At 35.7% G+C, this 23327-nt stretch overlaps 1 protein-coding gene and 1 non-coding gene across 2 annotated transcripts in view; both read right to left on the bottom strand.

Moving 5' to 3' along the window:
- The window catches only part of HCN1 (hyperpolarization activated cyclic nucleotide gated potassium channel 1), a 401226-nt gene that overhangs the window by 120855 nt on the left and 257044 nt on the right, over positions 1–23327 (bottom strand). The gene's annotated exons all lie outside the window — the stretch shown is intronic.
- On the bottom strand, positions 17353–17455 carry LOC114204913 (U6 spliceosomal RNA). Its single transcript, XR_003608268.1, has one exon. It is a non-coding gene; the product is annotated as a U6 spliceosomal RNA (small nuclear RNA).

Here is a 23327-nt window from a genome sequence, read left to right as displayed (position 1 = left end):
ACATTTCACTGGGGAATTTGAGAAAGTTTTCATATACTTATTAATCAACTGGACTTTCTCATTTCTGGTGAAATTCTTATTTTTTCTTATCAATTTGTAATACATATCTGAAGACTGGATATCAATTCTTTAACTATTTGCTTTAAATATCTATTCCTAATTTACTCTTTGCCTATTGATTTTTTAATGATATAATTTGCCACATATTTTAATTATTTTTTAAAGGTTTATTTATTTTAGAGAGAGAGAAAGACAGAGAGACAGAGACAGAGAGAGAATGTATGTGAGTCGGGGGAGGGGGAGAGGGAGAGAGAGAATCTTCAAGCAAACCACCCCGCCAAGCATGAAGCCCACCATGGGGTGATCCCAGGACCCTGAAATAATGACCCAAGCTGAACCGAGAGTTGGACACTCAACCGACTGAGCCACCCAGGCGCCCCAACATTTTGATTATTTTATGTAGGAAAATAAATCTGTAATTTCCCTGTGAGCTGCTGAATTTCCTGTAAAAGTTAAAAAGATCTCCCTAAATCTGAGATTATTCATATGTAAGTATTTTGGAGATTATGTTATTTTTATATTTACTTATTTTACCTAAGAGATTTGTTTTTGTTTTTTGTGTTTTTTTTTTTTTTTGGTATGTGGAACAAAGTTCACACTTTCATTCATTCTGAAAGAATTGTTTCTTGAGCCTGCATACAACTTTAATGAACTATCTGGTCCCCAGTGACATACAAATGCTTCCTTTGTTATATATTGTCTCTACATTAACATTGGGGTGTTTGTTTCTGGGCTCAATATTTTGTTCCACAAATCTATTTGACTATTTCTATGCTGGTATCATCTCAAATTACAGTGACTTTATAATCTATTTTAATATGCATGTAAAGCAAAGACCCTTCTCAATTCCAACAGAGATTCTGAGTTACCATGTGGAGAAGTTTGGGCAGGACCACGTTTTAAGGTAAAAATGTGGATACATGATGCTGGATATGGGACAGGCATGGTATCTGCGGGGAAACTATGGGTGAGAACAGTCACCAAATCCAGAAAATTCCTATCTGTCTGCCTGCCTATCTATCTATCTGAAGATAGACTGGCTCATAGATCAGCCAGTCTAAATTATAGAGAAGATACAAAACATAATAAGGAATACACTAGGAAACACAGGGATGGCCAGTACCGGAAGGATCAGAATATTTTTCAGTATAATATGGGAAGCCTCGGAAAATTTTTCAGCAGGAAATGATAAAATCTGATCTGTGCTTTAAGGAGATTGATCAGGGAGAATTGTTGAGTAGTCGTTCTCAACTGAGGATGATTCTGTCACCCAGGGAACATTGTCAAATTTTTGGTTTTTATAACTGGAGGAAGTGCTATATTTTTTAAGATTTACTTATTTATTATTTGGGAGAGAGAGAGAGAGAGTGAAGCATGTGTGAGCAGGGGGAGGCGCAGAAGGAGAGGAAGAGAGAGAATCCCCAGCAAACCTCACGCTGAGCATGGAACCTTATGTGGGGTTCCATTTCAAGACCCTGAGATTATGACCTGAGCTGAAACCAAGAGTCCAACACTTAACTGACTGAGCCTCCAGGTGCCCCTGGAGGAAATGCTATTAATATCTAATGGGTAGAGGCTAGTGAAGCTGCTAAATGACCTCCAATTCACAGAGGAGCTCCTCCACAGCAAAGAATTATCTGGCCCAAACTGCCAGCCTTGGTGAGGTTGAGAAATCCTGGTGTGGAGAATGGATTGAATAATGACTAGATAAAGAAGTCAGTTTAAAAGCTATTATAAGTTTAAGGGCGGTGAAATGAAAACTGAAATAGCATAAAGTATAAAACAAGAACAACAATAAATAATTTTGAGAAGAGAAGGTCTATAGAATGTAGCATATTAGATTTTTATGAAATGGTAAAAGAAAAACAAAGGTAGAATAATTCAGGGGGTTATGGAAAATTTATAAAGATTCATGCAATTTAGGCTTTTCTTTTCAGGGGAGACTGATTAGGTGTAGGGATCTTTTCTGTTATTCTACAAGACCAGAATCATCCTCTTTAGACATTGAATTGTCTATGCACATTGTGTGTACGAGGGCCAACCCAGCCCTCTTGGTGGAATATCAGTATTTAGGCAGCAGTCCTGTGATTCGGAGGCTGCTGCAGAGAGAATTCCAAGTGGAGGAATGTATCTTAATACCATTACCTCCCTCTTCCTTATTCCGTCCAACCCTCCCCACCAGCCCCACCCACCATTACAACCCCAGCTACAACAGCTCAAGCCAGAAAGGTAGATTGACTGCGGCAATAAAATACACACATAAGTTAAGTAACAACATAAACAGTGTGTCAAACAAATGCTTAGAAGATAAGTTAAACTTGGAATATAAAATATAAAATATTTTTCAAGGTTACTCTTGAAAAACAGTATGATGGTAACAACATGCATGGTTCCAAACTATTCAAAGTACCAATTATTACATTAAATTTGTCAATCTTTATTTTGATATTTATTTACAAATTTATCAATTATTTATAATTTTTTATAATTTATAATTGATATATATCAATTTATTTACAAATTTATCAGTTTATCAATCTTACCAACATATCTTTCTTTGCACCACTTGATAAATGATAACATGGAGGCAGAGAACATAGTGACTTGCCCGAGTTTACGAGTTTGTAAGTGGAAAATTCATTGTTTTGAACCCAGTCTGGTTCTTGAGACCATACTATTAGCTACTACATGACACTATTCTTGATTTTATAAACCTATTATATTTATAATTTCAGGCAAAATATTAAGGCTGAAAGACTAACTGATCAGTTCATCTCTCACATGCAACCCTTATTTAATGTAGCAAAGTAACACCAGGCAAAGAAGAGACTTAAAGAAGGAAAAACTAGATCTGAGAGGGTTTGGTGAAGGTCCGAGAATGTTTTCATTCCCAGGACATCATTTTTTTTATTATTATGTGGCTGTTCTCCTTTCATCTTAAAAAAAATGACTCATTTTATTTTAGTCTACGTCAATAATAATAACATGAATGGGAGACTATATACTCCCAGTGCTTTACCATATGATCCAAATATTACCAACTTACATTTAACTTGAATACTATTGAAAGTAAACAAATAAGTTACCTGTTAACTCTGATTTAATCTGGGTTTCTCTTGTTTTCATTTTAGGCAATGATTTACCAACAGATTGTTCCTCATAGATTATTTTTTTTAATTTTTTAAAGATTTTATTTATTTATTTGACAGAGAGAGAAAGCACAAGCAGGGGAGTGGCAGGCAGAGGGAGAAGCAGGTTCCCCACTGAGCAAGGAGCCCGATGTGGAACTCGATCCCAGGACCCTGGGATTATGACCCGAGCTGAAGGCAGACACTTAACTGACTGAGCCACACATGGGTCCCCGACTATTTTTTTTATTATTCAAAATGTTCACTCATTTAATTTATCACTTCACTAAGGCATCACTGAAATTAATTATTTTTTGAGGAAAACATATTGAGCCCAATTAACAGGAATATATATAAGTAAATTTAATTATGCCACCTGGGAACTCATACAGAAAAAATAATTTATGTTTATATTCCAAGTTTAACTTATTTTCTAAGCATTTGTTTGACACACTGTTATGTTGTTACTTAATTTGGATCAGGGTGAAGGGCTATGGCAAAGAAAGAAAATAAATGTTTATTCTAGAGTATCCTAGACCTCCTGATTTAGGACATTCAAACTCAAACTAAGCCACTTAGTATATTCTGCCACAGAAACAAAAGTTTCTCTGGTCCATCATCTTTCACATGAACTAAAATTTTGTCAGTTTAGAAGGCCAAACTATTCCATTATTGAATACCTGAATGAATCTTCTTTATCATTTGAAATCAAATGCAAGTATGAATATGTTAAGTAGGCAAAATCTAAGCAAAATTGGAAATATAGAACTTGACTCAGAAATATATGCATCAACAGCTAAAATATCAAATTTTGACCAGTTACAATTTACTTCTTCAACTACCAAATAAACTTATCACTTACATCAGTTACAGCAATGCCAATCAGATAGAAAGATACATTAAGAAGTTCTCAAGACAAGGAATATAGCTGAGCATAATCTTCCTGAAGTCACAAGAAGTGTAGCATAATTGGTCACCAATTCCAAAGTGTAAGTTCACTTGAACATGCCATGGTCTTATTTTATCTGTATATAAGAGAATGGAGTCAGGGTAATAAACTGTCGTTCTTCATCAATTTCACGGGGCTTAAGTATGGTAACAGTGGATAGATATTAGGAGCAAGCTTTCTACTGATTAGTGATTGAAACCGAATTACAATTGTTTTTAAGTATTCGTTTGAGCATTTCTGTTCTTTGAAGTATGTCCCCTAGAATTATTGGATTTGTTCATTACAAACAGAAACATTTAAGAAACATCTTTGAGGAGGTCTTTATCTTAGTCGAATTAAACATTATTTGTGACTTTACAGATCATAGTAAATAATAATGTCAGTAGGAAGACAAGTGTAGATCAACTCAATGAGGCCATCCTAAATTGAATTGCTCAGTAGAAACATAGTGCATGCAATTCCTAAGGGGACTCAGGGAAAGGACCGACAGTTATGTTGTGTGTAAAGTCAAAATGCAGATAGCAAGGAAGAATATTTCTTAAAAAAATATATGATGTAGACTTTCCCCCCAGTATAGATATGCTTTGAAAGCAAACATTAAGGCCACAGTAGGCAAGAAGAAAGAGAGCCTACCAACACTGTGCTTTGATTTCATAACTTGTCAGCCTTGTTCTATAACATTAGCGCTATATTTTTAAATGTATTAGTAAGTAATGAATTATTTCCCTTCAAGTCACATGATAGAAGCTCTTGAATTCTTGAAATACATATTTGTATTCTTGATAGGATTATCTCCAAAAAATTTAAATGCCATGGTTTCTAGAAATAACACTTAAAAATATACAATTACATATATTTTTCAGTCGGAGAAATGTACTTATTTTTCTTATTTGTACAGTTTTGATCTGCTTACAAACATTTGCACCCCTGACATCAATCCTTTTGCCTTATAGAAGAGTTCAAATAGTTTTCAGCAATAAAATATAGAATTACTGCATAAGAAGATTACTGTTGTCATAAAAAGAATGATGCTTGGTCATTTTAAGTTCTAGACTTGTTCCCTGGTCAATTAATCCCTCAAATTCTAAGTGTATGTTTTCCTGCTTCAATAATGATGATAAAATACAAAATCAGCATTAAGTAGATTTATAAATTAAAATTTAATGATGCTTGAGGTCACAAATATTTTTTCTCGTATTTCTTTTAACATTGGTTGCATTTTTTTAAAATAAAAATTAAACATGGGGTGCTTGAGTGGCTCACTAGGTGAAGCATCCTACTCTTGATTTTGGCTCGGGTCATGATCTCAGGGTTGTGAGATCAAGCCCCACATGGGGCTCTGTGCTGCTTAAGATTTTCTTTCTTCCCCTCACTGTTTTCCCCTCCCCCACTTGCACTCTGTCTCTAAAAAAAAGTAATAAATAAATAAGATAAAATAAAAATTAAGCATATCAATAAGTTATTTTTTAATTTGGAGGGTCTGTTAGCCCAATTTTTTAGACTAAGAGTTCATTAATACTTCTTATAGAAAGGCCCCAAATCAGATATTTTAAGATTTTAAGTGTGATTTTTCTATAATTAGTGCTTTGATCAAAATATTTTTATTGCTTGTTTGGACAAGTAAATATAAACAAATATATCTTACATATTTTTGCACGTATAAATATCAGTAAACGTATTTTATATATATGCATAAATATAAAGGAACAATGGAAGAGATTAGCATACACTGAGTACTTTACTCCTTGCAAGGTGCTATTATATCAACTCATTGTTCCTCATAAAATTCTTGAAATCTGATATTGTTCTTACCAGTAAGGAATGCAAAGCTTAGAAAAATTAAGAAACTTGCTCAAAGTCACACACTTGTCAGTGCCAAAGCTGAAATTCAATCATAGTTCTGTCTGAACTACAGTATAAACCGTCTCCATTCTGAAGATCATAGCCACATCTTTCCTAACCATTTATATAAGTAAAATTCATAATTCTAATGCAGAATTTTCAAGCATTTAAAGAACATAACCATAGCACAGAAATTATCTAAAATTCATGTTTTCATCTCAACTAGCAAAAGGGAACCTCTACTACACCTTAAGGGAATTCAGAGGAAAAATTATCTCAGGTTTTCATCAGAGAAAACCTCTGAGGGAAAATCCCCTCGAGAGTTTGAGGTCAGTAAAGATGTTTGGGTCATATAGTCGTACTTCACTTTAATAATTTCCTATTGGCCAAGAATGCTCAAAGGGTTCCCTTCCTTTCCTCCTATCCCCAAAGCCTGGGATGGAGTAAACTATCCTGGTATCTAAATAGGAAAAGTCTTCTGGAAGGAGGTCCTTGCCTGAGGCTTAATCCTCCAGAATGTGGAAGATGCACGTGAGGCAGAGAGGCAGGTTCCATGTGAACCATTATTCACTGACACCTGGCCAAAGTAACATAAGGAGTGATGTCATTTCTCCTCAGTGCTATTGTTTAATATGCACTTAAATTCATTGTATGGGTTTTAAGAAAGCAACTCTGCACCGATGATTTTCAAATTAGTAGATCATCTCTTTCGGTGGCATTCTCAAGTAGTTTAACTCTGCTAATTAGAGGTTTTAGCATGTTGGTAGTGTTAAAAACTGCTAAAATTAAAGCGAAATTGAAGTAAAACAAAGAACTGTAATCCTTTTTTGCTAGGCTCAAACTTCTGCTCTTAATAAGGAAAGCAGCCGCCTGGGGCATAAAAGAAGCAGGAGTTAAGAAGTTTTTCAGCTTGAGTGAGCCCTTGGGTGGTTGGTGTTAATAATTAGAACATAAGGGGCACCTGGATGGCCTGGTTGATTAAGCGTCCAACTCGGTTTTGGCTCAGGTCCTGATTTCAGGGTGGTGAGACTGAGTGCTGTGACGGGCTCTGCACTCAGTGCAGAGTCTGCTTGAGACTCTCTCTCCCTCTTCCCTCTGCGGCTCCCCCCCACCACACTCTCTTTCTCTCTCTCTAAAATAAATAAATAAATAAATCTTTTAAAAAATAATTAGAACAGGGCGCCTGGGTGGCTCAGTTGGTTAAGTGACTGCCTTCAGCTCAGATCATGATCCTAGAGTCCCAGGATCGAGGCCTGCATTGGGCTCCCTGCTCATCAGGGAGTCCGCTTCTCCCTCTGACCCTCCCCCCCTCATTCTCTCTCTCTCATTCTCAAATAAATAAATAAAATCTTTAAAAAAATAATTAGAACATAAATTATTACAGATGCAATTTTTGGTTTATATAAATGTTTGTTACCATATGAAACATGGCATTGGATTTTTTGTCCTAGATAATCTGCATATATTTCAGTTGTATGACAGATGGCGTAATGTATAAAGAATATGTACTTCTTATGAAGATTAAGTGAAAGGCATTATATATAAAAGGCTGATACAAAAAGTGGCTGTATATAAAAGGGCTGATACATAATACAGTTGTTTGGGTGTTTTCTATCTAGCTTAGTTCTTTGCATGAGGGTCTAAATTTATTAATAGTGTGTGTACATGTGTGTGTTTTCATTTAACAACTTGTTTATAGCACTTTCTACTGCCAGGTACAATTCTAATCTCTTTACAAACATACACATCATGAAGAATTTTATTAAAATCTGATGTCCAGAGATCAGCATAACTAAACTATAGAGAATTTTAAACCATATAGAAAAGAAATGTGTAAGCTGACAAGAAACTTATTTAGTAATTGGTTATTGATGTTGAGGTTAAAACTAGCTTTTGTGTTATTCCAAAAGTGAAGCTCTCACTTGTAACAGATTCTGAAATCCCACCCTAGTAATGGTAGAATGTGCCCTTAACATTTAACATATCCATGTAGTGGCATGATGGTATGATAAATTTCTGTGTTTGTTTTTCTTTTCCTACCTTGATTTGCTATGGGGCTCGTCACCAGAGTTAAGAAGGAATAGTGAAATAAAATAAAAGAGTTGACCTATTAAACAATTTTTTTGCTAATGTAGACTGACTTATATTCATAGACTCATAAAAAGTTGGAATTGTATGAAATCTGGGCAAAACTTTAGGCTATCTTTTTTATGGGCAAATGGAGTTTAAGAATATCCCTAATTTTATGATTAAAATAACCAACTAACTAAAAACACACACAAATAAGTGTATTCAGACTATCCAACTCTATTTTAATCTAATATGCAAGGAACAATACATTTCAAAGTCAGAAAATATTGTTACTTGCCCATGGTCTCATCTGGTTTGCCTAAGGATTGAAAAACAAAAAAGCCCTCATGTCTTTACATGCTTGCAAGTATTGCTTCCATTAGCTTGGCATTGTCACTATAATAATCGAAATATCACTACCAACAAAAACACTGAGTATGGTTTATATAGATCTCTTACAATAAGAATCTAATTTGACCTAGTGAATATCACAGCAACCTTATGGTAGCTAGAACAGCCTTTATTATCTTCATTTTACTGAGGAGGATGAAATTCAGTTTCATTAACTTGCCTATGGCCTCATGATAAGAAGTAGTATCTTCCCATTGGGTCTCTGACCTGCCAACTACAGACACAGTACAACTGTAATTTAAGCTGTAATTGCTTAATAATTGCTATCCTGTACTCTGCTTACATATGGGTATTTAAGAGGAAAAAAAATCAACCATGGCTTGGGGTTAAACCATCTCCATTTTGAAAGTGATATTACAAGTCAAATTATTATTACATTCTATCTGGGTAAAATGATGAGGGTATCCACTATGATCTGTATTACCCAACATTACCATGGAGTTACCTATTTCAGAAAAATGCATGCTTATTAGGTTAGTGGCTAATTAAACTATAGAAAACTATTTCCCTATGCTAAAGTTATTTCAATCACTAGTTTAAAAGATAAATGATACCGGTTAAAGTTATCCTGTTACTTTAGAGAGATACTTTCTTTTTCTAAGCCAAAGACCTTTATTCTCTCATTGTTTTGTAGCCTAAAACTTTGATATCAAAGTCAGCCGGACTTCCTTTGATTCTTCCAACTTCTGGTGGAGGCTGTAATTATTGGCATTCCTGGGCTTAGGGCTACATCACTCCAATCTCTGCCTCTGTTGTCACACGATGTTTTCCTCTTCTTGTAAGGACAAAAGTCATGCTGGATTAAGGCCCCTCTAATGACCTCATCTTGATTACATCTGCAAAGATCTTATTTACAAATAAGGTCACATTGGCAGATGCTCGGGCGTTACAACTTCAACATATCTTTTTGGGGGGCACAATTCAACCAATAAAATAGCTTTGCTCCAAATCAGAAGAGGTCAGTCTAAGTGTGGGGAGCATAAGTTTATGTGGCAGTCACAGAACATAGAACCCGCAGCTTCAACCACAGTCCCATTTGTGTGTGTTTGTAGTAGGTGCAGCTTGAACTTCCCAAGTTAAAAAAAAAAGAAAAAGATGGGGCACCTGGGTGGCTCAGTCGTTAAGCGTCTGCCTTTGACTCAGGTCATGATCCCAGGGTCCTGGGATCGCTCCCTGCTCAGCGGGAAGCCTGCTTCTCCCTCTTCTACTCTCTCTGCTTGTGTTCCCTCTCTCGCTGTGTTTCTCTCTGTCAAATAAATAAAAATCTTAAAAAGAAAAGGAAAGAAGAAAAATGCTTTTAAATTTATCTTTTTTTTTAATTTATTTATTTGAGAGAGAACAAAAGCATGAGTGGGGTGAAGGGCAGAGGGAGAAGCAGACTTCCTGCTCAGCAGGGAGCCCAGTGTGCGGCTCGATTCCAGGACTCCAGGATCATAACTGGAGCCGAAGGCAGATGCTTAACCAACTGAGCCACACAGGTGCCCCAAATTCATCTTCTTATTTACAGCAAAATAGCAATGACACAAGTCAGCAACAGCACATGTTATTTAATTCTAAAGGCATGACCTTAAATTGCAGATGAACAAATAAAGCCTTAAATTATAAGTAATGCTAGAACTTGGTGTATTGATTATGCAATCTAACAGGATAAGCCTAGGAAATCCTCCACTGTGTAAAAAGCAGAAAGATTGAGCACTTACAGTTATTTTTAGAAGCCTAACTCCAACTTAAAGCTCTTATCCTATGATGTGTACTCAGTGTATTCTTAGTATGTAAGGCTTCTGTGTCAGTTACTGCTCTGAGAGAATATTCTGCTTTGACTCCCTAAGTCCATATAAGCCTTATACAAATGTAGGTTTTATAAGGTGTGGACTCCCTGACCTCATGTACAACTTCACAGAAAATTCAAATACCAAATAGTACTTAACAGAGGCAAAAAGCAACTTCTTGATCAATAGAGTCAAACCAAATACACTTATTACTAGTATTTAGAAAGGTTAAATTCCTGGAGTCTCAGTTGTCTCTGATAAATCAATTCTCCATTCACATTACATTTGAGTGTGAGTGTGTGTGTGTGTGTGTGTGTGTGTGTGAAATGAGAGAGGGAAGGATAGAACAGAAATTGATTGATTGATTTTCAAGGCTTAGACTATCTTGTTTCTGCCATATCTCTGAATTCAGATATAGACTGACTTGGAAATCTATAAGCAAACAAACTATAAAACAGAAAGAAAATAAATTGAAACAATCTGTTTATTTTTTCTTTTTTTCTCTTCTTCTAGCTTTTGATTCTACCAGCTTAGAGGAAGGCTAGGAAAATGGTGATTCAGACATAATTCCCATTTCTGATGAGCTCATTTTAATTCTTTAAAGTTAGAATAAAAATATATGGACAATTGTCCCATATTTAACCATGATATTACTATCCAAAGAACATATTAATGTGAAGCAGGTTCCTTTTGAACGTTAGTGGATTCCATTTGAAATCATGCTAATTAGCATATTCTAGCTATTTACTTATGGCATCGAGAGGAAATATAGTTTACTTTTAGAAAAGCAATTTTTAGTCTGTTTATGCATGATAAAAAAAATATGAGCATAAAAAAGCTACCCAAACTGGAGTATCCCTGAATACTCTGGTAGAATTCTTATTTTCAGTTATAATATTACCTAATGCCAACACCTCATACAGTTCTGACCACTTTGGTTGTGAGGCATAATAATTAGTAATTCCTGAGAAGAGCACACTGCTTAGTACAATTCCTGTAGAAGACTGACCTATAATATCTTACTCAGGCAAAATGCTAAATTTTCCACAAACTGATAGACTATAAAGCACATCTCCAGACACATCAGAGAGACGTCTTCCTTAATTTCCTCTGATGTGGAAGGAAACAACTATGGCTTACTGGCAAAGCAAGAGAATGTCTTAACAATTAACAGCATGCATTTCTTGGTCAGTAGGGATTGCTCAGAGAGAAGAAGTAAACATTCAAAGCTTAATAATTTCTTTTGCGCATCGCTTCCATGACTCATGCCAGATTTTCCCCAGCTAGTTCTAAAATGATTAATCTGCTCCAATGAGTCAATAGTCTTCCATCTTCATTTTCCTTGGGCACTGGTGACAAAGGTTAACAAAATCTTCTACTGTATTCGCGTGTGGGTATATGTGTATTTCTACCCCAGGCTTGCCTGGAAAAGGTGTAGCATAGCAGTCTCCCTCGTGTACAATCTGTGTGCTGTCCCTGGTAGCATTGTGATACCAGCTTCTCTGGACAATGGAGAGGGAAGCAGCAGTAAACCTCAGTGAGACAACTTCGATCACACTGTAGATGAGGTTTGGGAAAAGAGTACCCAATTTTCCAATCAGAATCTAGACAAAGAATGGCATACTCAAAAACTGCTCCCATATCTTTTTCTAAGAGGCTAGAAATAGCTTGAGTCCTTCTGTTTTAGGTAAGGAAGTCAATGTCATAATTTCTGGAAGGTTATGATTTAAATGCCTGTACATTACTTCTAAGTCATTATTCAAATATCCTCTTGCCATGATCTACAGGTTCCTTGGCTGGCCCCAAAGGTTTCAGGACTGACTCCCAAGACACTAGAATTGTATAAGCATAGACTAACACAGCATGAACAGACCATGAAGAGCATCCCAAAACAAATTCTTTAGGGAAGGATAAGGCTTGAAGGCCATAAATTAAAGGCAAATATGAGAGATCAGATCTTTCAAATGAAAGAAGATAGGACGGGAGTAAATGTGTATCCCGTATACATAAGATGGGGTATAGGCAGATTACCATTGCTTTGATATGTCCATGGCTTAGCTTTGGCTATCATTGGAAGTATATTATGTGTTAAAATGGAATCATTCAAAGGTTCTTTTTATCCTCTATTCTGTTATAGTGAGGTGGCATGCTTGGTTAGTGGGGAGTCACTCTAGAAGGCTGGCAAAAATTGAAAAATCAGATATATATATTTCCATATGAGGTATAGTGAGAGCTACAGCAACTTCAAATAGAAAATGAGTAACACACAGGAGACTAGATCCTAGAGCATTTATCATTTATGATGAAGGTAGAATCCAAGCAAGGGGATAGGGGGTGTATTAAAACTTATCAAACTCAACATCCAAAGACTAAATAATCCAATCAAGAAATGGGCAGAAGACATGAACAGACATTTTTCCAAAGAAGACATCCAAATGGCCAACAGACACATGAAAAAGTGCTCAACATCACTAGGCATCAGGGAAATCCAAATCAAAACCTCAATGAGATACCATCTCACACCAGTCAGAATGGCTAAAATTAACAAGTCAGGAAACGACAGATGTTGGTGAGGAAGCAGAGAAAGGGTAGCCCTCCTACACTGTTGGTGGGAATGCAAGCTGGTGCAGCCACTCTGGAAAAACAGTATGGAGGTTCCTCAAAAAGTTGAAAATAGAGCTACCCTATGACCCAGCAATTGTACTACTGGGTATTTACCCCAAAGATACAAATGTAGCGATCCAAAGGGGTACGTGCACCCCAGTGTTTATAGCAGCAATGTCCACAATAGCCAAGCTATGGAAAGAGCCAAGATGTCCATCAACAGATGAATGGATAAAGAAGATGTGGTGTATACATACAATGGAATATTATGCAGCCATCAAGAAAAAAAAAACAAACGAAATCTTGCCATTTGCAATGACGTGGCTGGAACTAGAGGGTATTATGCTAAGCAAAATAAGTCAATCAGAGAAAGACAAGTATCATATGATCTCACTGATATGAGGAATTATTAATCTCAGGAAACAAAGTGAGGGTGGCTGGAGTGGTGGGGGGTGGGAGGGATGGGGGTGGCTGGGTGGTAGACATTGGGGAGGGTATGTGCTATGGTGAGCACTGTGAATTGTGTAAGACTGATGAATCACAGACCTGTACCTCTGAAACAAATAATACATTATATGGTAAAAAAAAAAAAAAAAGAAGATAGTAGGAAGGGAAAAATGAAGGGGGAGAATCAGAGGGGGAGACGAACCATGAGAGACTATGGACTCTGAGAAACAAACTGAGGGTTCTAGAGGGGAGAGGGGTGGGGGGATGGGTTAGCCTGGTGATGGGTATTAAGGAGGGCACGCACTGCATGGAGCACTGGGTGTTATAACGCAAACAATGAATCATGGAACACTACATCAAAAACTAATGATGTAATGTATGGTAACTAACATAACATAAAATAAAATTTAAAACATTCACTATAATGCTAAAAATATTATGTAAGTTAATAAGGTAACTGGCCTAAAGAGGAATAAATATAAATGCAGAGAACAAAAGTGTTTAACCTTCACTCCATTTAGCTTTTTCCAGTTTTCAGGCATACTTTAATTTGCATCTTATATATTTATATAAATACTATGCCTTTTCTTGGCACTTGGGCAAATGACTTAAACTCTATGCATTAGTATCCTCACCTATAGAATAGATATGCTAATAAAACTATTAACCTTATACTTAAGAAACACTTAGAATAGCAACTGGCACAGAGTAAATGCTATATAGATACTTGCCAAATAAAATAAATAATAAGTGTCTGTGAGATAGCTAAATTCTCAATAATTCTCTATTATAAAAGGCATGGGGGGAGCCTGTGTGGCACATTCTATTAAGTGCTCAACTCTTGGTTTTGGCTTAGATCATGATTTCAGGGTCATGAGATCGAGCTGCATGTCAGGCTCCATGCTCAGCTAGGAGTCGGCTTAGTTTCTCTCTCCCTTACCCACTACCGCACCTTCCCATTCTTTTCTTTCTCTCTCAAATAAATAAATAATTTTTAAGAAATGCCTGAGTATTGAAAGACAATAGTAGAGTTAAGACATTCTGTGTCATGTAGAAAAATGTCTTTGGCTTTCCAGAAATTTTTGTGTGGTTTTCTAATTTTGCCTGTATTTTCAAATAATGATTCAAAAGAAGATACAGAATTTAGGTAAGCATACTTTATTTTGCATTAATGCAGTAATTATCAGCAAGATGAAAAACATGGCATAGTATAAAGAATGTGAAATATTCTTTAAGGAAAGTATATGTTCTATATATAGCAATGTTCCTACATATGTTTATATAAAAAATTTTATAATGCCATTTACTTTACCCAGATAGCCAGTGTAAGAAGTTGGATGTTGGTGTAACAGCTAAAAAAGAGAGACTTTAATATGATAAGAAATAAAATATTGTCATTACCATTATATATTTCCTTGACTAATAATTTTGCTTGTCCTTTCACTTTATGGAGTACCCTAAGGTATATTTCTTATCAGACTATATAAACCATGACTTTGGACAATAAAATAAATTCAGAAAATGTGAAAAAATAAAATAAAATAAAATAAATCAGGAAGAAAAAAACAAGGAAGGAAGAAAAAAATAAAATCTTTTAATTTTAGGTATGTCTATAAATTTACTTGACATCAACACTCTTGAAATATAGGGTAGCTTTACCAGAAAAGGTAAAATATATTACATTATTTGTAAGCCAGTAGGTGCCATTAAAGTATAAATGACAGTATTACTGTTATTATTATTAGTCAGTGCTACACAATGATAATGTCATGGTTGTCTGAGAATCCTAATTATACATGCCAATTTGAAGATATTCATATTTGATTCTTATTATATATTTTCTCCAAAATTTGTAAGCTACACCATGTAGGAGCAAATTTCATAAGTAAAATGGGTGGGTGTTTTCGACAAAGTTTAGGTAGAGAAAATTAGAGGTAGAAAAAAAAGGAGAAGACTATTTAGTATTTAGAATGGTAATATAATCATAGGAGTAAGAAGGGGCAGGAAAATTGGGTTAAGGTAGTGATCTTGATGGCATTACCTATATAGGAATAAAACATTATTTTACAACACACTAAGACATTTTAAAAGACAAATTAAGTAGTGAACTAAGGCATTTTCAAAGGCAATAATCTACCCTTTGGAATAAATCTTCATAAAATAGATTCATGGAAAGTTCTCTTTCAGTAAGCTAAATGACCAAAAATATCCCTATGAACATAGAATACAAGGGATTAAAGCTAAACCGAAAAGGATTAAAGTATCTCAAAGCCCAACACATTGTCTTCAAAATGTAAGAGAAGTAACTGAGCTTTGTAGTATACTCTGAATGTTAATAAAATGGACCATTTGAAAAGTAAATAAGTTCCAGAAAACAAACCTTCATAATCCAATGACCATTGTTATCCCATCAAAATACAAATCTAAAAGCATCACATGGGTTCTGATGCCATTCACTAGACTGAGATAGGTGTTTTTTTTTAATATATTCTTATCCACTATTGAGTGAGCTGTGGCCAGTCTCACTCCAATCAAGAATTTAGTTATCTGTTAATCTCGTCTCCCTCTTCTATGCTGCTCCTTCAGATAAAACAAGCAACAAACCCCAAACAAATCTAGTTTACCTTCAATTATTTAGGTGAACAGAGTTGAGTATGACTCATCAAAATAAAACAGACCACTCTCCTGACCTCTAATCCTGTCTACTAGGACGTCCCCTACTCGGCTTTAAACAGATGCGCCAAATTCTGTGTCCAAACTAAATTCATCTAACCAGAATTTACCATCAATAAGCCCTATTGTCCCTGAACCCCCCATCTCAGTTGGTATCACTTAACTGATTCCATGCCATACTTCCCCTTCCCTCCACTGTGCGACCCCAAAGCATCCAGGCAGAAGAGCATCTAAGCAGTATCTGTTTCTACTTTACCCCCAAATAGTTCTCAGGTTAGCAGTCTTGTAAGTACCTGTTTATCACAAAACAACCAACAAATGCACACAAAGAACAAACATTGAAAAGAATCCTTCTATTGTCTCCCACTCCCTGTCCAGTATTTCCCCTCAGGACATCTCACAGTGTGTTAAAAAGAAAACCACAGACCCAAAATGGTGTCATTTAGGCCAAGTTCTCAAATCTGGGCTCAATACCTAGTTTAACTGCAGTTTCAGTCTCCCCCAGAAATGTTGTCTTAATCAGTCAGGAATATTCTGATAGGCTCCAATAAGTCCGGCAGGGGCTCTCTCCAGCCCCCAAAGGTAGAGGAAGTAATTTGCATGATAAGATCCCCTCCACTTCACCTCAGGGAGAGCAACCTTGTCTGTAACAATCCTTTTCTTTTGCTAATCACTTTCTTGCCCCACCCTCTTTCCAGTAAAAATCTTCCATTCTGTACAACTCCTTAGAGTTCCCCTCTACTTGTAGATGGGATGCTGCCGATTTGTGAATCATTTAATAAAGTCAATTTGATCTTCAAATTCACTCATTTGAATTTTGTTTTTTAACACATGTCACTTGGCTTGAGGCCCTGCTTTTGGTTATTTCTATTATCACAGGTTTATACTATGGAAAATGACTTGGCCATCATAATAACCATGCCTATCTTCAGTGCACTTCTTCCTTGACTGTAACCCTTAATTACTCTGAGGCCAGTTGTTTTCCTTCCAAGGTTTTTTAAAACCAACTTACACTTCTGAGATCAAAAATATGTTATAACTCAATAATATCATACTGTAAGATCCTATCATCTTATAAGCAGTGGTTAATATTAAACTGATGCTTCTGTTCTTTCACCATCCCTGGACTTTGATTCTGCTCTTTTATTTCTAAAGCTGTATAGGGTTTATTTTCATTGTTTATTTCTCTTTTGAATAGACAAATAGAGCTCCCTTTTCTGCCAGTTTTATTGAGATATAATTGACATATAATGTATTAATTTAAGATGTAAAACATAATTATTTGATATATATGTGCATATGCCTATATACTAGGCAATGCAATATATATATATATATATGTTGCAAAGTGATCACCACAAAAAGTATAGTTAACATCCACCAGCCCACATAGTTACAAAAATATAAGGAATACTTCACACATTTGCATGTCATCCTTGTGCAGGGACCATGCTAATCTCTGCATAGTTCCAATTTTACTACGTGTTTCTCCCAAAGAGAGCACTAGAGCTCCTTTTTTTTTATCCTAATGAAAAACATTTAAACTTTCTGGCATTTTTCTTGTCTGGATTACTACAAATTATAGCACAAATTACAATTTACCTCATCTACTTTAATTCCTTTCCAGTCTGTTCTTTGGAACAGCCAGCAACAAGTCCAATCCAGCCACCTCCATGCTTAGTTTCCTCATAGTCAAACCTACCAAGATAATCACAACAAGCTGGTCACCATGCAGCCACTCCCTGGCTCTTCAGCAACACTCTTTAACTCTCCTAACTTCTATACAAAATCACAGACTGCTCTTGACACCTGGAATTACTTGCAGTTCCCCAAATAAGACAATTCATTCTCCTCCATGCCTTTACATAGATAGCTTTCTCTTACTCAGTAAGCATTCTGACCTCCTTCCTCTCTGCCTGGCCATTTCAGCTAGTCTTTCAAGATGCAAATCACTTTGTAACATTCTCAAATATCCACCTTCATCCCTCCAAGTCAGCCCTCCCAGCTGGGTCCAGCTTCTCATCTATGAAACCCAAGGACTTATGCTTCCATTTATCACGTGATTGCATTGTACCATTTGCTTATTTGTTTGCCTTCAGCAGTATAACCAAAGCTCCCTAAAAGTGGGGACCATATCCTAACCATCTTTGTATCACAAACATCCAGTAGTGACTGATACTAATGAAATCTAGGAAAAACATTTAACTGAGAATAACAATATTCGAGTAGTAGTTTGTTCTATAATGTTGCCATAGCTACATTGAATTGTGTTGGAAGTAGAAAAGGCAGTACCTTCCCTTGAACTACAAAGAAAACCAGGATCTCTCATTAAGGTTCAGGGTATTTCCACTGTGAAATATGAACTTTAATTTTAATAAAATGGAGCAGATGTCCTTAGCAGTTTAAGCAACTATTCTCTCATTGATATCTGTATAGCAGATGGCATAAATAACTCATCATGTATTTAAATGCTGATTTTAAAACTGATATAATATAAAATATTTCAAGTTTATTAGGTATGCTTTCCTTCATGAGTGCCTTATCAGGGGATTAGCATCCCTGCTAATTTTCAGACATGCTTTCATATAGTTTTCTCCTCCCTTGTTTTCTCCTGGGAGGAAGGCAAATGTCCTTTCACAACGATATACTTCTGCTTTTCTGGACTCAAAGTGCTGAGAGTTAAATTTGAAACACCACTCTAATAGCGCAAATATCATCATTTACATATTTTCGTCAGGAACCAAAGATGGAACACATACCCAATATACATCAACTGACAACAACCTAACAGAAGTTGCGTTGGTTGCCTTAGATGAGGATGACAAATCTAACATTGACATTGGAGGTAACAAATGTGGTCCGTGATCACATGTGGAAATGTGACCAGCCTAGTGAAAATAGTTCTTAGAGGTCTTATGAGGCGAGCCTGCATGGCCCGTATATAAATGTGCAGTAGTATTTATATGGTGTTCTTATTTAGCTTCCCATCATTCTTGTGTATATGAAAACAAAACAACGAAAAACACGATTTTTGCTTTCTGAAATATAATCAATCAAATATGATTATTCTCAATATATTCCAATGTTCTCTTTAGGATAGAGAATAAAAGTGGTGGAAGTTTCTCCATATTAGAATATGTCATGAATCCTTGGTAAGTAGGGGACACTGAGTCATCCTTTTTCTTACTACTCCTCACTACCCCCAACTTATTAAAAAGGGTAATGGCAATGCAAAACCCTGTGTTGCCAAATTTTAGAATTTCCTGGGCTTCCCAGAATCTTTCCCCAGGTAGGGACCAAATAAGAGAGAACACATTTAAATATAATAAAGTTTGCCAACAACCTTGAACTAGTCAACACTGTGTAGGACTCAAAACTCAGTAGGTAATGAGAACATCCAAATGTGATTTTCTCTTAGTGCAGTGTCAGGCATTAAATATTACTGAATTGACTATTTCTGATGGATGGCCCGAGGTATTAAGTGGCTACTCATAATTTAGTATTAAACAAATTGCCACTAATAATTAACTTTTCTGACTATCTCAATGTAAACGTTTCCGCAATATCTTATGATCTGGAAAAATCACACAGCAATTATCAGAGGAGCCATTTTTTAAATCAGTGTTTGGTACTAAGTTAGGTCAAGGTCAGAGTTAAGGACAGAATCTATAGTTTGTGTTTACTAGGTCCTGTAGTATTTGACCTTTAAACTGCTGTTTCGTCATGCCATAGCTATTGCAGAGAAAGTGATCATGTTATATCCAATTTCGTTGCTAAAATATATACAAGGTCATTGCCTCCAGCAGGTGACTGGAAAAAATACAGTGTAATCTTCTTAATCGTGACACCCAAAATAAAACTAAGAATTTTTCTCAAGTCCTTTTGAATGTACTCAAAATGTAAATAAATGAAACAATAGGTTACCCATAGTCAGCTAGGATCAATTTAATATGGCCAAGCAGACAAAAGCAGTTTCCTTAAATAAGAGCTACCCAGGGTCTCATTAGTGTAGAGGAAAAAAAAAAAAAATCAAGGTCATACTAAGGTGTATACCTTCATGGTGGAAAATTTCAATCCTCCAAACACCTCCCAGAAAAGAAACCAAAAGCAAGAAGAACAACAACAAATCTCTCAGGCAGATTTCAAAATCTCATTTAGACCACTGGACAAATACTAAGGAAAAAAATAGAAGTTCTAAATATACTGAGGTATATATTTTTACAAAGTAAGGTTGACAAGGTTGAAGACAGGCATGGAATGTCTCTTATTAGAGTGGCATATAGAATTATCACCACACGAGTTTACATATGGGAAAGTGGGGACCCCAAAATTCTGAAGAATTTTTTAGGAATTACATCTTAGGAAAAAAAAAAAAAGGGTCTGAGAATTGATTTTATAAATAAATAAAATCACATTTTTCATTTATCTTTTAATCCTGTGTTGCTATATTTAGAATGATCAAGGAAAAAGTGACTATAATATACTCTGCTAAAATACAAGCAATATAAGGTGGGAAAACATATTCATCAAATGATATTTATTCAACAATATATGTAAACATAAAGATTAAACAATACGTATTTCTACTTTTTTAATATATCATTAAATTTATATTATATAATATTTATGCGTATATAAAATGAGGGCAATCACTTATCACAGAGTTTGAGCTAAAAAATAATGCTGATAGCATTAATGGACTTCTAATCTATTTAATATTGTTTTGCAAACAGCTTTCAAAACCAAGCAATCTGATCTTTTCTAAATGGCATTATAGTAGGAAAAAGGTCATATGTTTAGGCCGGCAAGCCCATGAGGAAAATAATAGTAAGTTTCCAGTTAGACTCTGATGCTAATTAAATTAATATAACTGTCAACAGCTGGATCCTGAGATTAACACAGATGTGGGAACAGAAAGCAAACACAATTGTGGAAATGGAAGCAAATACTATGCTTATGGACAAAAGCCATCTGGGAATTGCTTCTTTGAGCAGGAGTTATAAATAGAGGCAGTTTGCCTGTAGAAAGTTCTAATACCTTTCTGTACAAGTACTTTATTATAATTTGGAGATTTATACCTAATTCTCTATGCCACTGACATAATCCAACCCAGGAGTATTACCAAAGCACAAACTGCACATTTACATTGGGGTGACTTATCTTCACCACAGAGTATTAGGAAGTGAATAGTGCGTGTTCTCCTTTTGCATATATATCCTTTTGTATCGAGAAACATTAATGATGAAGAATTTATGTTTTTGACAGGTATCCTCTCCGACACTTAAAGGAATTTAGGATGAATATCATATTGTGTCAGACTGGGCTTCCTTAAAAGTACCAAATATTATGTGCCTTGTTTCGGGGAACTGATAGTGGGGCACACTGTGACACTATACAAGCTTCCTTTGTTGAACAAACTTAAAGGACTATAAGCTATTATTTCATACCCTGAAAGAACCAAGGCATAGGTACTAGGATGGGAGAATTTCATGCAAACACTGGAACAGTTTGCCAAGGGGATGTTGTTTATCCACCACTTGCAAGTAGTTAATGAGAGGTACTTTGGATGCAGGGAATCAGTATCTTATGAGAGAGGCTAATACATTCAAACCATGGGGAATGAGAGAGGAAGAAGTGAACATCAGAGTGTTAATCAGGAGCCCAAAGGAGTGCCCGGAACTAGGATGTTGGAGCAATAAAGTACCAGAAGTCCCCTAAGGTATTTGAGTAAGTGAGCAAGTGTTTCTATTGGAGGCCTCAGACTAAGCTATCATACTAGAACTCTTTCCCTCCATGTCTGTCCTTCACCCCTCTCTACCCTGCTCTTTACACAGGAAACTGACCCCTGTAGATTATAGTTGACAGGATCCCGTGCCTCTGACTTCCAGTTGGATTCAGTCATCTGACATAGATACAAGGGAAGAAGGAGAATGTAGTCAGTATTTTGAGCTTCCCCTTTGAAGAGAGTGAGTTGGCTATGTTTTCTGTTAAAGGGAACTACTCCTATCACTGCAGCCCCATCTCTCAGAGACCCCCTTTTCTGACTTTCAGTGTTGGTAACAGTTCTGTGATAACTATCCCTGGGCACCCTGCTATCCCCTGTGGTCACGAATATCTCACTCACAACCTGGTAAATAATCCTTTTTTAATTTTTTTAATTATTAAATTAATTAATAATTAAATTTCTAAAAAATTTTATTCAAGTATAATATACAGTATTATGTTAGTTTCAGGCATACAAGATAATGATTCCACAACTCTGTACATTATTCAGTGCTCATCATGATAAATGTACTCTTTATCTCCTTCACCTACTTCATCCATCCCCCCATTCACCTCCCCTCATGCAACTATCAGTTTGTTCTCTATATTTAAGAGTCTATTTTTTTTGCCTTTTTCCTTTGTTTGTTTTGTTTCTTAAATTCTGCATATGAGTGAAATCATTTGTCTTTCTCTAACTGACTTATTTCACTTAGCATTATATCCTCTAGATCCATCCATGTTGTTGCAAATGGCAAAATTTCATCCTTTTTTTGTAACTGGGTAATATTCTACTATATATCTTTTTTATCCATTTATCTAAGGATGAACATTTGGGTTGCTTCCATATATTTGCTATTGTAAATAATGCTGCAATAAACATAGGGATGCACATATCTTTTTGAAGTAGGGTTTTCATTTTCTTTGGGAAAATGTAGTGGAATTATTGGATCAAATGGTAATTTTATTTTTAACTTTTTGAGGAAACTTCATACTATTTTCCATAGTGGCTTTATCAGCTTGGATTCTACCAAACACTTGAAGAAGAGTAAATACCTATTCTTCTCAAACTATTCCAAAAAATAGAAGAGGAAGGATAGATAGGAGGTCAGTATTACCCCGATAGCAAATCCAGATAAAGACACCACAAATAAAGAGAACTACAGGCCAATATCTCTGATGAAAGTTGATGCAAAAATCCTCAACAAAGTATCAGCAAACTGAATCCAACAATACATTAAAAAAATCATTCACCATGATCAAGTGGGACTCATTCCAGGGATACAAAGGTTATTCGACATTCACAGATCAATTGATGTGATATATCACATTAACAAGAGAAAGGATAAAAACCATATGTTCATTTTAATAGATGAAGAAAAAGATGTAGATGTAGAAAAAGCATCTGACAAAATACCACATCCATTCATGATAAAAACTCTCAACCAAGTAGGTTTAGCGGGAACATATCTCAACATAATAAAGGCCATATATGAAACACTTACAGTGAACATACTTAATGGTGAAAAACTGAGGGCTTTCCCTCTAAGATCTGGAACAAGACAAGAATGTCCACTCTCACCACTGTTAATCGAAATAGTACTGGAAGTCCTA

The sequence above is a fragment of the Eumetopias jubatus genome, unplaced genomic scaffold (genome assembly GCF_037043125.1).
Source record: "Eumetopias jubatus isolate StellerSeaLion01/CBP00866 unplaced genomic scaffold, mEumJub1_p1.0 scaffold_5, whole genome shotgun sequence".
Lineage (NCBI taxonomy): Eukaryota > Metazoa > Chordata > Mammalia > Carnivora > Otariidae > Eumetopias > Eumetopias jubatus.
Note: the sequence above shows the minus strand (reverse complement) of the source record. Positions and strands in the feature narration are given on the sequence as shown.